The 11547-nt window shown below is 55.1% G+C and overlaps 1 pseudogene; it reads right to left on the reverse strand.

Annotated features, from left to right (window-relative positions):
• Positions 1 to 11339, reverse strand: part of LOC129482179 (COMM domain-containing protein 4-like) — a 16822-nt pseudogene extending 5483 nt beyond the window's left edge.
• Between the last annotated feature and the right edge of the window lie 208 nt (positions 11340 to 11547).

Below are 11547 nucleotides of genomic sequence, written 5' to 3' on the forward strand. Positions count from 1 at the left end.
CCTCTTGAGGTAAATCAGACCATTTCTGTCTCTATCAACTTGCCTTTTTTGGACATTTCAAATCAATAGAATTATACAATATGTGGTCTCGTGTCTGGCTTTTTTACTTAGCTAATGTTTTTGAGGTTGGTCCATGACATATAACAGGTTTTGGTAGTTTGTTCCTTTCATTACTGAGTAGAAGCCCATTGATGGATATATACCACATTTTGTCAGCAGAGAACATTTAAACTTTGCTTTCAACTTCCTATGGTCTAAATGAAACCCTTGGAACACAGGACTTACAGCAAAAGCTGCTGTGCATGTCAAAATATTGCATATTTTTTCCTCCCCCAGACTGGACCAGGGAATCTCTCAACTTTCTAGAGCCTCCTGTCTCCATTGATAAAGCTGAACAGTATTAAAGATCCTGCTGCCTTTGTCAGGCAGATTTGGAAGGGAGGCCCAAGAGCAAGGGTGGAGAGGAAAAAGAGAGGGGAGCTTGTGGAACAGGAAGCCCGCCGGGGTCTGCGCATGGCTCCCAGCTGTTGGGGATGTTGTGGATGGGGAAGTGCTGATGGTGTCCCCAGGCAAGCCTAGCACCTCCATTGGGCCCAGAAGGTCTTGACTTTGGACCCTTACCCACGTTCCAGAAGTGTTTACAAGCTGTTTTTGCTTTTCTTCTTTTCCTAAATAATCATTACTTGGCAGTTAGTTATTAATCTTTCTTTGGGAGAGAGACAGAGCTTTAAAACTGAAGAACATAATTTTCATTAAAATATCAAAAATGGAAAAAAGTTACTTTGTAAACAATTTGCTATACAAACCAAATGGCAGCTGTTGAGAATCTCAATAAAATGTTAAATGCATTTGCTGCTGTTAGAAGAAATACAGAAAAAAAATTCAAAATAAAGAAAAAAATGCATTTGCTGGCAGTGGTACCATTTGCCCAAGGTTGGGTTGCCATGTCATCATACTGTGGTGGGGGGTGTATGTGGTGTATATGTGTGAAACTTTTCATCTCAGGATGGGTCATAATGTGAGCTGCAGTTTTCCTTCCAAATAGGGTTACAAAGTAGTAAAACATGGGCTTGGAAGTGACAGACCTGAGTGAATCAGCCAAGCTTAAAGAAAAACCCAATAAACTTAACTTTTAATAATCCTGAGGTTGGATTTGAAATGATACAATGATTTACTCTAAGCATGTGGTTATGATTTTGAATCAGTAATACATACTGTCTCGACCCTTTTTTTTTTTTATGGAAACAGAGGTTTCACCCAGAAAACCCCAAAACAGTGACTTTTTTTTTTTAAGACAGGGTGTCACTCTGTCACCCAGGCTGCAGTGGAGTGGTGGATCTCAGCTCACTGCAGCCTTGACCTCCCACCTCAGTCTCCCAAGTAGCTGGGACCACAGGCACCACCGGGCCTGGCTAATTATTGTATTTTGTGTACAGATGGGGTTTTGCCATGTTGCCCAGGATGATCTCAAACTTCTAGGCTCAAGCCGTTCACCCACTTCAGCCTCCCAAAGTGCTGTGTCTACAGGTGCGAGCCACAGTGCCCAACCTGCAGTGACTTTTTAAAACATAAGTTCAAGCATCTCTTCTTAACTCCTTTAATTGGAGGTATCTCTTCTCTCATTCTCCTCATCTTTGGTGTTCCCCCAGAGTTCGCTGTTGTCTGGATGTACAACATATATTTCAAAGTCAAGGCTGGGCTGGGTGCAGTGGCTCACACCTATAATCGCAGCACTTTGGGAGTCCAAGGCAGGCAGATCGCCTGAGTTCAGGCAAGGTAAGGCAGGCTCCCAAGGCAGAGACTGAGGCTGACCCCTGCATCCCCCTACTGCAGGGGGGGCACACCAGATAGGCAAGGGTCTTAACCTAGAAAGCCCCAGCAGTTCCTGCGCCCATCAAGACACCATTGAGGCTTGGCGATGGTGAAACCCAGGAATGGTCTTTGAACCCACCACCTGGAAGGGGGAGCCAAGGATAGTCCTGGCCCAAAGGCTCCCCTACCTGCAGGCAGTGGGGAGGCCCAGTGAGGGGACCCCAGGAGCCCAGACAATGAGCTTACTTGGCCAAAGACAGCAGCCAGCAACAAGACACCAAAGGGGGCGGGTGGAAAGATCAGCACATCGGGGTTGACTGCGGCTGGCACCAGGTTCCTCTGTACTTCTGGAACACACAGCCCTCTCCTTCCTATCCCTGAAGTGCCCCTGCCCCCAGCCCAGCACTCTGAAGACCAGCCTAATATATGCATTTGTCCTGGGTCAGCCCCACTGTCCAAGCAACTGCAATTTCTCATTAGAGAGCCATGGCAGGGCAGGGTGTAGGAGGGGTCCCTGGAAGATGCCCCCTGGAATGCCCTGATGCCTAAAATGTTCCCCGTTGGGCCTTCTCAGGGAGGGAGGGTTATGGCAGCCTTGTTCTCTCCAGCCACCTCCATCACCATAGGAGCCCTTACAGGTGTCACAGGAGAGAATTGGCTCACTGGAGCCAGGAACAGCATGGACACAGCCCTGGGGCTGAGGCTAAATGGGCTCTAGAAGACATCACTCTCCCTTCAAGCTTTGGTCTCTTGGCCCTCTACAAGCCAGGCTGTTTCAGGCTTTGCCTGAGGCCTTGCACAGAGACAGAGTTCAAACACAGCTGGTGAACACAGCGGGCTTTAAGGAGGTGGCACATACCTGGGGGTGGGGGCTGGGTAACAGGGAAAGGAGGCCCTGGGGCTAGCGTGGCCTGTCTGGAGGTGGCGCAATGGGACTTGCACCACATGAGGACAGAGGGTCCACCTGGAAGAGTGGACCAGCCAGATGGCCACTGCCAGAGCGACAGGGAATGTGGGTTCCTCCATACAGACACATGAGTCTTCCCTAAGTGGGTCTTCCCTGTGGGGGCGAGGGAGCATTCAAGACACACCTCTAGCCCACCTCAAACCATCTCAGGAGGCCATCACCAACTCACACTGGCCAGTTGCATTGTCACAGTGACCCCAGAACAGCACAGCCCTGTCCTCCAGATAAATAGAGAGAGCAACGCATATCACAGCCAGGAGATGGGACTCAGACCCAGGTCCAGCTGCAGTGCTGCCTCGATGGCTCTGCCTGCACCTCCTCTGGGACTCAGTTTCTGCTAACAAGTGAACACTTGAGTATGGGTGAAATAGGTGCTATTATCCCTTCTGGCTGCTGGGGAAAGGGAAGCAAGGCACAGGTGACTTGCCCAAGGCCAACGTATCATGGCTGGTTCAACCCCATCTGTTTCAGCCAGCACATCCCCATGGCAGAGGCTTTATTGTGATCCAAACCTCGAAGGTGGAACTTCTTCCAATGTCCCACCCAGGGCACAGAGCATGCAGCCCCATGTTTGGGGAGGAGACTGGGTGGGGAGGTGACAGTGTGGGAAACAATCCGGCTAGGCCAAGGCCTCATGGAGCCCAGGATTCCCTAGGGCCAGCAGAGCACTGGAGCCCACCCTGACACCCATTGGAAACCTGGAATCCCCACCTGCAGGAGATCAGGAGTGGGGTTCAGGCTCTGATGCACCTGCAGCAAGGTGAGAGGCACATGTGGGTGCCTTGCTTCCAACCAGCGTCAGGTGGGCAGGAAGCAGATCTCCTGCCTGACCTTCCTCTCCTGCCTCCCCCAAGCAGAGGGGAAGGGGCAGCCGCCCATCAGGCCATTGCCCTGATTGAAGCCACTGAAGCCAGGTCCCAACAGGTGAGTGTAACCCCTGACTATCCCAGGCCCGGCCCAAGGCAGTCATGTCTCTGGTGAGGACCTTGTAGACAGGAGATGTGAGGTCCCCAGGTGGCTCTATAAACCTCTTGAGGATAATCAAGGAAATGGGCAAGACCATCATGCTCAGCCAAGAACCTGACAGGCACGAGGGGGACCAGGGGCAGGTAAAAGTCAGTTTGGATTCAGGCCTGGCCCCTGGAAGGATGGTGGATGAAGGGCCAGCCACGGTGAAGGTGAATGGATGGCCACGGGCTGGGTGGCCAGGACTGTCAGCTCCTGCAGCCCCTGCAGAACATCCGCCCAGGCCTGGCTCTGCACTCAGCCTTCTGCCTGGAGCCACAGGTGCCTGGACACCGGCCTCAAGTAGGGATGGTGGTAGGAAAGGCACTTGTGGCCACAAGCGGGCACCTAAGCATGGGACAGTGGGGTATCATGCGCCAAAGAAACCATAGAGGCCAAGAGCTTAAGCATATGTGACACCATCAATAAATCCCCTTGTCCTGGGTCACATCAATTAAGTCAGAGCCTACCCTGACCCTGAAGCTGCAGCTCAGTCTGGTTGAGACTCACAAAGAGATGTTAGTCCTGGGCAGGGGGCCTGGCCCAGCCTGTGACGTCCAGCAAAGCTATGGGCTGGACAAGAATCTCTGAAGATTAGTCCAGGACAAGGACAGCTGTGTCTGGGCAGGGAGTGGGGGCAATGCCCAGGGGGCAGGAGACCTGAGGACCTTTAGGTAGGATGCCAGGTCAGGATGTGCAGAAGAGAAGGTGGCATGGCAGCTGCCCGAGGCCAGGCTATAAACCTAGGGGCCACCCTGTCTAGCCTAAACCATGCTGCTGCCCAGATGCTATCCTTCAAATGTGAGGCAGGGTTGGGAGAGCCCCAGACCCCTCATCCCTCCCGCCCCAAGCTGGTTCCCAACCCTCACCAGAAGGAAAGTGAACTCTTCTATGGGGCACAGCCTGCCAGGTTCTCTATCACCTGGTGGAAGCGGCAGTGGGGAGGGGAAGCTGCAGCTGGGTGAGAAAGAACCCAGGTCCCACTCTGTCCCTACCTGTCAGGTGACCTTGGGCAAGCTGCTTTCTTTGCCTGGGGCCAAGGAGAGTCACAGGGGAGGGGCCAGGTTAAGAGGGCTCCACCCTGGAGCCCAGAGCTACCCACAGAGAAAACCCCCCATCCCCCCAATTCTGCTCCCAGCTCACGCTGCTGGGATAACATCCTCCCCATCAGAGAGGCCATGGGAGGCAGAGGCTGACCCCTGCTCCTTCGGGCTCCTCAGCGGGTTTGGGTCCGCCTTCATCATGATCAGGGAGGGGGTCCCTGGGATCACAAAGGTGAGGGGCAGCTTCTTGGGCTCCAGGTGCTCCAAGGTAGACCCTGCAGGGCACCAGAGCTAGAAGGGTGTTAGGGAGGCCAGGTGCAGTGGCTCAGACCTGTAATCTCAACGCTTTGAAAGGCTGAGGTGGGTGGATCACGAGGTCAAGAGATCAAGACCATCCTGGCTAACACAGGGAAAACCCATCTCTACTAAAACTACAAAAAATTAGCCGGGTGTGGTGGCACGTGCCTGTAGTCCCAGCTACTCGGGAGGCTGAGGCAGGAGAATCACTTGAACCCAGGAGGCAGAGGTTGAACAGGGCTAGGACCTGAGCTCTGCCTGGCCATGGTGACTCTGAGCCAGGTAACCCTACGTTAGTCTCAGTCTGTCACTGTGTCTCACGGGGGATGTCAGCATTACCTTTGGAGTCAAAGTAGGTAAGCCAGGGTAACCAGACTTCCCAGCAGGGACCAAGACCAAATGATGCAGGGGTTGGGCCTATCCTGGAAGGTCAGGCTGGATGAGGGGCTCTGTGACACTGGGGCAGCCGAGGGCCTGCCCTTCAGGTTACAGGCATGTGGGTCCTGGTCTAGACCCTCATATGCCATCCAGAGACCCAACCCTAGGGACAATTCCTCCCAGGCTGGTAGCAGATAGTCGATCCTTGTACTCACCCTACCAAAAGCTCTGAAATGAGGGGGCCTATGGGTGGGGGAAAGACTCTTCAAGAAAAGGTTCTCAGGGGCAGGGAAGGTTTGAGCTGGGCCTTAGGGCAGCCAGAGAGGTGGGTGACAGGCCGCCTCATAAAGCCTGCCAGAGAATGCAGGAGAGACACAGGTGTAGTGTTGGGAATGTTCTGGAAGACAGCAGGCAGCCTCCCACTCACTGATGGGGCTGAGTGAGATCAGGTCCACACACCAGGAGAAGCTGGTATCCACACACTGGCGCACTTTGTTTCTTGTTTTAGAGACAAGGTCTTTGTCCCTTGACTAGGCTGGAGTGCAGTGGTGCAATCTTTGCTCACTGCAGCCTTGACCTCCTGGGTTCATGCGATCTTCCCACCTCAGCCTCCTGAGTAGCTGGGACCACAGGCACATGCCACCATGCCTAGTTTTATTTTTTGTAGAGGCAGGGTCTCGCTATGTTGCCCAGGCTTGTCTCAAGCGCTTTCCACCTCAGCCTCCCAAAACACTGGGATTACAGGGACAAGCCAGCACTCCTGGTCATGCTGGTGCATTTTGGCTGCCATGGTGCACAGGAGGTATGAGCTGGGGGGCAGAATCTGCTCCTGGACCTCTACCCAGGCCTGCACCCAGACCTACCCCTAGGCTGCAGGGAACAGGTGTGGAGAGAACGCGGCAAGCAGAGCAGGCTAGCCAGTGATGGAGACCCAGGCTGGGACTAGGAGAGATAGGGCTCCAACCCTCAGGCTAGTGGCCCTGCCCAACCCCTTGGGGCCAAGATGACTTCCTAGGAAGCCAGGCATGGAGGCCAGCAGGCACCTGAACTGAGGACAGACGACTCTGATGACAGGGAGGGGGAGGCCTCTGACATAGTTTGGATACTTGTCCCATCCACCTCTCGTGTTGAAATGTGATCCCCAATGCTGGAGGTGAGGCCTATAGTGTGAGGTGTTTGGTGTTTGGGTCATGGTGGGGGACCCCTCTTGAATGGCTTAGTGCCCTCCCCATGACAAAGAGTGAGTTTTCTTTTTTTTTTTTTTGACACAGAGTCTCGCTCACAGACCAGGCTGGAGTGCAGTGGCGCGATCTCAGCTCACTGCAACCTCCATCTCCCAGGTTCAAGTGATCCAATGAGTTTTCTATTAGTTCACAGGAGAGCTGGTTGTTTAAAAGAGCCTGATGCCTCCTCTCTCTTGCTTCCTCTCTCACCATGCAACAGGCCTGCTCCCTCTTTGCCTCCCGCCAGGAGTAAAAGCTTCCTGGGACTGTTTGCACTAGGGTCTGCACACCCTGTGGAGGCAGAAGGCCTCTTGGTAGACACCGTCATCCTAGACCTTGGTCAGTGCCTCCTTCCCTCTGCAGGCCCCTCCCTCTGTCCATCTGCCTCCTCCACATCCCTGATCTGAAGCCTGCCTCCCCTCCTCATGGAGCCCTCCAAGGTGCTCCTAGCCCTAGATCTCCGGTCCCGCAGCACCTTCTGGGCCCAGATTCCGCCTTCGCAGAAGTCTGGGAGGCAGAGCTCCACCTGGTCATAGCCTTCTTGCTTTGCTCTAGGCACTCCTAGCCCCAAAGCCTCCAGCCCACCGGACGTCTTCATCTCCAGCTATGCCGTGGCTCTCTTCATCCTGGGCCCCCTGCTCATCTTACTTGCCCTTGTCCTGGTGAGTGTCTGGCTGGGCCCAGCCTCCTTCCTGAGTGGCAGGCTTAGCCTTTGACGCCTTGAGCTTTTGAGCCAAGCTGAGGGGTGAGGAGGTCCCTTTACACCCGATTCCCCAATCCAAGCCCAGCATCTCCTCATCCTCCAGGTGGGGCCACAGGGTTTGGGGCCAGGGGTGTGGGCCTGATCCCAGTGTCCCCGCCTTTCTTGTCAAGGTGCTAAAATAGAGGGCATGCCTTGGGTGCTGACTTTCCTAGGAACTCAGAGCCAGAGAGGGCCAGGCACCAGCCTGAGGTCACACAGCCAGGGGCTTCTTCCCTCCTAGACGTCCACTTGCACAGCTGGGACAGAGGTGGGGTAGGGGAAAGCAATGCCTTGTCAAGGCCCGCAGGGAGCCCCGCTCCCATCCCCAAGGTGCATAAAGTTGAGGAACACCCCTGCTCCCACGTCCATGCTCATTCAGGGCCCTGCTCCAAGTGCTTGGCACTCACACCAGCCTCCTGTCCTCCATGCCACAGGTATGGGTCTCGTTTACGGAGGGGGAAATGGTGGCCAAAAGCCTCCCCCAGCACACACAGCTAGACCACACAGAGGTCTTATATGCAGCTGAGGGGTCCACAGTCTCTGCTCCCCCTTCTGCCACTCGTGCTGCCAGGGACCATGCTTCGGAGAGGGAGGAACAAGAGTGAGCTGGTGCTCACACATGGGGCACAGGGGACTAGAGAAGGGTCAGCCAGGAGGAAAGGGCAAGGTCTGATCCTGTATGTACACATCGCAGAGTCCGCGGAGTCAGGAGACCCAGGGCCAGGTCCCAGCTCTGCAGCTGCTTGGTATGTGACCATGGTTAAGTCATCTCCCTGAACTCTCCATGCACTTTGCGTGGTGCGTGCACTTTCTAGAATGAGCCCGGACCCTGGCTGGCCTCATACTTACTGCATAGGCTGCAGACCCGCAAGTGCTTCTGCAAGGGGCTTTGCTTCTCCTCATAACAGCGGCACAGGCTGGCCCCATGCTCTTGGGGTAGAATAGAGAAGCTCTGGAGGTAGCAGGTGGGGGCTGGGCTTGGGTTCCTGGTCCAGACATGGCAGGGTACACCTCAGGGTCACAGGGCCTGGCCCGCTCTCTAGCAGACTTTGGCCCACAGGCTGCCCAGCTGCCCACCCACAACCCGTACCTTTGGGCAGCCCCAGCTGCTGCAGTTCACTGGCCAAGGATTCGCCATCGACACTGTGCTTGGCTGCCCTGGAGAGGATGAAACTCAGCACTACCACTGTGGCCTTCACATCGCCTGACTCTGAGAGACCCATGGGTGGGACAGGGGTATCACTGTAGCCCCAACCACCTCCCAGTTGCCCTATTAACTTCGGCCCAAAGCCCCCAGACCTCCTGGAGCCACAGGCACTGCTACTGCTCCACCAGGAGCTGGCAGAGGACAGGAAGGTGGGACTGTCAATGTCTTTCTTTCCCTCATGCTCCTCCACTAGGGAAAGTAAGTTAAGGATGCTGCCGGGAGGGGTGTGGGGCCCCTCTATACCAGGCACCAGGCCAAGGTCCCAGGGTTGCCTGGGGCCTGTGGACTCAACGGGGTACTCGCCAAACTTGGCATCAGCCATGAGCTTCAGGATCTTCTCATACTATAGGGAAAGGAGACCTTCAGAGGGTGCCAGTATTCTATTCACCAGCCCCTCACCCCTAGCCTGGATCCTGCAATAAGGAACAGACCGGCTGAAAAGAAGTATGGGAGGTCCCAGAGAGATTGTGAGGCTGGGTCACCCATCTCCCCGGGCCTAGTGCAGAGTTTCAGGGCACTGGGGGTCATAAGGTCATGGGACAATAGGGTGCTGGGTCTTGTACTCACATCATTCCCCTATCCCAGCAGCTCTTTAGTACCTGGCTGCAGAGCAGCTGCAACTTCACAGAAGACTGGAAGGGAAGTCCTTACATCAGCCAGGCTGGCAAACCTCACCCCTCCTTCCTGGGGACTGGCTCAGAGCAGGCCAGCCACTGATCAAGGTCACAAAGCATGGTAGCACAGGCTGAGAGCACTGAGGCCCTAACCCCAGAGAAACCTCACCATCATCTACATCCACAATCCCCAGCCCAACACCCCTCCCCCACCCAGACTAGACCCTGTGCACTCAGCCATCTTGGCCAGAGTGCTGATCTCTGCCAGGACCCAGTCGGGACAGTCCAGATCACCACAGAACCGGAACCTCTGAAAGGGAGGGAGGCAGGTAATCAGGCTGGAGGGAGGTCTGAGGTGTAGCCAGGATCCGTGTGTCTCCCACACTGCTGCCCAGCAGGAACCCCTGGTCCCCGACACAGATGGATACCCTCTGGCCACTTGTTCTCCCCTATCACCAGGCTGTTGAGTAAACTCTCTCCCTGACCCACCCTGCCACCAAACCCTTCTCTGAGGTCTACTCCAGGCATTCATCTGCTCAGCAAACATCAGTTGAGTGCCTTCTCTGTGCTAGCTCCCACTCTAAGTGCTGGGGGTACAGCAGGGGACAAAACAAAGTCCTGGGCCTCACAGAGACAAGTGACCTCTCTCGCCTCTTCCCCATACCCACACAAGTCCAGCCACTCCAGCTTCCCTGCTGCTGCTCGGGGACACCAGCCTTGCTCCTGCCTCCATGCCTGCTTCACTCTGTGTGTGGCTTGCTATCCTTTATTTCATTCCACTCTCTGCTCAAGTGACACCTCATCAGACCAGCCTCTCTTCTTTTTTTTTTTTTTTTTTTTAAGACAGAGTCTCACTCTTTTGCCCAGGCTGGAGTGCAATGGCACAATCTTCACTCACTGCAACGTCCGCCTCCTGGGTTCAAGCAATTCTTCTGCCTCAGCCTCCCAGGTAGCTGGGACTACAGGCATGCGCCCTCACGCCTGGCTTTTTTGTATTTTTAGTAGAGACAGGGTTTCTACTAATGCTGATCTCGAACTCCTGACCTCAGGTCATCCGCACACCTTAGCCTCCAAAAGTGCTGGGATTACAGGTGTGATCCATTGCACACTGGCAGGCCGGCCCTTCTTGATCATACTTCCTAAAATAGCCCCTCACACAAGGAAATTTTGGGGGCCGGTAGATATGTTCATTATCTTGATTGTGGTGATCCAAGAGCCAGGAAGATTTGGTCTTTATTTGTTCAGCTTCATCCTTCCCCAACATCCAGATGATACCCTCCAGCTACGGGAAATGCATTCATTCCTGGGGAGCCATGCTCTCTCTCACCTGAAGCCTCTGCACAGCTGTTCCCTGTCTGAAGACACACTCCTCCCAACCCCTGGTACACAAACTGTACTTCAGCCAGCCAGCTCCTGCCATCCGCCTTTAAGGTTGAAGGCATCCTCAGGGAGCGCCCTTAGCACTATACACAAGGCGCAGTTAGGTCTCTGCCCCTAGAGCCTTAACTATGACTGCCAATTCAAGCCTCCAATTTCCCCTTCCCTGGGCAGCTCAAGTCCTCCCAGTGCCTAGCACACGTCATGGTATACACTGGGCGCTTAGAATGCACCGATGGATGGATTGGATGGGTAAGTCTCAACCCCAAAACTGCCACTTTCTGGCTCTGGAAAGAGTAGAGGGGCTTCCTAACAGTGTGGAAGAGTGAGACTGATTCTAAGCATGTGTCCAAGTCCCATGGCGGGGCTGGGGAAGTGGGTGTCCTTGGGAAGTCCTCCTGGAGCTGGGGAAGACCTGAAAGATCTCCCAGCTCCAGACAAGCCCCACTTCCTGCCCCGGGAGGCAGGGGCCCTTCCGTCCCCAAGGGAACCACGGGGACTCTAAGCCGGCTGGCCTGCTCTGGCTTACCCGCCCCCCACCCCCGCCCCCTTTCTCTACCAGACCGGCAGCCCTCACGCCCGCACACACTGTGTTTGCGGAGAGGCCAGGGCAGACAACCTCCCCCCGTTTCCGGAGCCACTGGCGCCCCCTCATTCCCGCTCCAGCAGCCCATGCCTCGCTTCCCCCCGGTGCCTCATCATCGCGCCAGGAAGCCAGGGCCCGGGAATTTCTTTTTCCGGTCGCGCCAGGTCAGCGGATTCGACAATCACGTGACTTGGACTAACGGCCTCTGGGAGGGCGGGGGCTGCTCCAGTGAGGTTGAGAGCGGACCGCAGCCCACTGGAAGTGCCCGGGACGAAAATGCTGGAGTCTCCTCCTGC

Source organism: Symphalangus syndactylus, chromosome 5, assembly GCF_028878055.3.
Source record: "Symphalangus syndactylus isolate Jambi chromosome 5, NHGRI_mSymSyn1-v2.1_pri, whole genome shotgun sequence".
Taxonomy (NCBI): Eukaryota; Metazoa; Chordata; class Mammalia; order Primates; family Hylobatidae; genus Symphalangus; species Symphalangus syndactylus.